This window comes from Helianthus annuus, chromosome 2, assembly GCF_002127325.2.
Source record: "Helianthus annuus cultivar XRQ/B chromosome 2, HanXRQr2.0-SUNRISE, whole genome shotgun sequence".
Lineage (NCBI taxonomy): Eukaryota > Viridiplantae > Streptophyta > Magnoliopsida > Asterales > Asteraceae > Helianthus > Helianthus annuus.
The window spans coordinates 116,192,740-116,196,008 of NC_035434.2; the positions used below are offsets into that span (position 1 = coordinate 116,192,740).

The 3,269-nt window shown below is 44.5% G+C and overlaps 1 non-coding gene across 1 annotated transcript; it reads left to right on the forward strand.

Annotated features, from left to right (window-relative positions):
* The first annotated feature begins 2,270 nt into the window (after positions 1 to 2,270).
* On the forward strand, positions 2,271 to 2,377 carry LOC118489831. Its single transcript, XR_004887844.1, has one exon. It is a non-coding gene; the product is annotated as a small nucleolar RNA R71 (small nucleolar RNA).
* The last annotated feature ends 892 nt before the right edge of the window (positions 2,378 to 3,269 follow it).

Below are 3,269 nucleotides of genomic sequence, written 5' to 3' on the forward strand. Positions count from 1 at the left end.
AACTTTAGACAAATAAAAAAAATGTAAAATTTTTTGAGAAAATTTGGGGTGTTTAGCGGTTCCAATAGAGTTTTGTGTAAGGCTTGTTGTTAGGACTTGCAAAATTTCAAAGTGTTAGCTTCCCCCCACACTTAAATTACACATTGTCCTCAATGTGTCCCAAAAATAAATTTTTAGGTTGATTGGATGTGTAATGTGGTATTAAAAAGCAAAGATTTATGTTACTAGCAGTCTGGACACGGCCCCGTGGGGACCGGACACGGCCCTGTGTTCAGGTGCCAGTAACAGAAATTCAAGATATGAGACAGAAGCCTGGACACGGGGGCGTGTCTGGTGAACACGGCCCGTGTCCAGTTACCTGAACTGGGCGTTTTTTCTGCAGGTGGTTCAGCATGGGGCCGTGTTGGTTGAGCACGACCCGTGTTGAGCCTTCTGTAATGGAGATTTGTGTCGGGTTGCTTCGTTCTTTGTGTATGGGGCCATTTTTCTCGTTCCCTTTTTCATCCATTATCACCACGAGTGTGTTTTATTCCTGCAAATTAAAACTAAAAGATTAAACTAAACTAAGGATAGTTCCGCGGAATGCCTCCGTGGTGCGCCACGTTTATAAGGGTCCTTGGCTAGACCCGATGTGAGGTTATATATTTTCTGAGTGGGATGCTTGGCGTCCCATGTTACACCGTCGGAGAGCAGCATCCAAGCTCGAATCAATAACCTTCATGTAGTTGACCGGGTCGTCGTCCTCTATTCTCTTCCCAACTCCGAATTTTACTTCATCATCCCCATACCTCAAGGTGAGTGTTCCGTCATTCATATCTACCACTGCCTGTGCGGTGGCAAGAAATGGTCTCCCTAATATGAGGGGAACCTCGGTGTCTTCCTCCATATCGAGTATGACAAAGTCGGCTGGATAGACGAATCTGCTTACCTTTACCAAGACATTTTCGATGACACCTTGTGGAAATTTGACGGATCGATCAGCGAGTTGTATGCTCATTTTTGTAGGACTCGTGGTTCCCAGGCCGAGTCTTTTAAACATTGATGAGGGCATGAGGTTAATGTTAGCCCCAAGGTCGGCTAGGGCATTACGAACGGGGGACTCCCTTATTGAGCAGGGAATCGTGAAGCTTCTGGGATCGATTTTCTTTTGGGGAAGTTTATTGAGTACGAGGGCAGAGCATTCTTCGCCTAAATTGACTAATTGCAAATTTTCAATTTTCTTTTTATGAGTGAGGAAGTCCCTCATGAACTTAGAGTATTTGGGCATTTGGGTTAGGACCTCAATAAAAGGAATATTGACATGCAATTGCTTTAATAGACTTTCGAACTTTGCGAATTGCTCATTGGTCTTTTGACGAATTAACCTACCGGGGTACGGAACTCGAGGAGTTTTGGTAGGCTCTGGTGACGGAGGGGGGTTCTTTTCCTGCAGAGGTGTGGGTACCGTTTCTTCTGTTGGCGGCGGTGCTTCTGCAGGCCCTACGGTGCGGTTTCGTAGCGTGATGAGGTGAACTTGCGCTTTTGGGTTTGTTTCGGTATTGCTAGGTAATGCGCCCTGCGGTCTCTCGGCAAAATTTTGAGCTATTTGATTTAATTGTTTTTCTATGTTTTGAATACTAGCTTGTTGATTTCTAAAATTTGATTCTAATTGTAGAAATCTTTCCGAGTTTTTCTTTTCAGTGTCGGAGATGAGGCGAGATACAGTATCTTCAAGCCTTTCTCGTCCACTTTGTTGTTGAGTGAAATTTTGTGACTCATTTCTTGGTTGTTGAAAGTTTGTTCGTTGGGTTTGTTGGTTACTACTATTGCCGGGTTCTCTCCAACCAAGGTTTGGGTGGTTTCGCCATCCTTGGTTGTAAGTTCCCGTTGGAGGACCCGACGGCCTAGGTCTATTATCAATGTAGCTTACCAATTCTTGTTGATCGTTCGTTTCTTTCATACAACTCCAATTTTCATGTGACCCACCACACCCTTCACAAGCTATAACCGAGACTGTTTTTGTCATTTCCAATTTTTTTATTTTTGAAGAAAGGGCCTCGATTTGGGCTTGTAAAGAAGTGCTTTCATCGACCTTATGGGCGCCCGGGGCAATAGTTTTATTGCCTCGGGGGGTGTGCCATTGAAAATTGGTTTGAACAATTTCCTCAATTTGGTTATATATTTCATGCGGGCGTCGATTACCTAAAAGTCCCCCGGAGCTAGAATCAAGTGTCTGCCTTGTGTGTGGCAACAGTCCATTATAGAAAGTGGATACTTGTTGCCATATCGCAAGACCATGATGTGGACACTTGCGTAATAACTCCTTGAACCTTTCCCAAGTTTCATATAAGGATTCCCCGTCCTCTTGTGAATATGTGTTAATTTCAGTCATTAATTTAGCCGTTTTAGCGGGAGGGAAATACTTATATATAAATTTTTGGGCTAGTTCATCCCAGGTGTTTACCGATCCAGCTGGGAGGGCGTTGAGCCAAGCTTTCGCTCGGTCTTTTAGTGAGAAAGGAAACATTCGGAGGCGGATAGCGTCATTTGATGCTCCGTTGATCTGAAAGGTATCACATATTTCTAAGAAATTAGTGATATGTAGATGGGGATCCTCGTCCGCAAGCCCATGGAAGGTTGCGGAGTTTTGGAGCATTTGTAAGATGCGGCCGAAGTTCGAAGTTATTAGCTTCAACATTCGGAGCATTGATAGCGGCGCCTAGGTTACCTACGGTGGGTCGTAGATAATCCATGAGGGTACGTTGGTCCGCCATTGGAGGTGGATCACCCGAAACTTTCTCTTGGTTTTTAGCTTTTAATCTTTTTCTGAGAAAGCGTTCGGGTTCTTCTAGAGGTTCTTTTATGTCCTTATTAGAACTGGAGCTCATACACTATGTAAGATTGGCGTCTGGTTCCAAGTCCTGCAATAAAAACAGAAAAGAATGTTGGTCAGAAGGTTCACCACGGCCTCGTGTTCAGTGAACATGGCCCGTGGTCGGAGTTACAGTGATTGTTTTCCAGATCCCAGTTACTGGAAGTTGGACACGGCCCCGTGTTGCACCGACATGGCCCCGTGGTCAGCCTTCTGTAACTTGGAAAACTAAAAACTGCCAGTAACGATGCTGGGCACGGCCCGTGTCCAACCAGGCACGACCCGTGCTGAGCTCTGCAGAAGGTGAAAAACTAAGAAAATCCTAAAAAATTAAAAAGAAAAATAAAAGTATGATTAGGCTGTTGATTCCTAACTTTCTTAAAATCCTTGTGTCCCCGGCAGCGGCGCCAAAAACTTA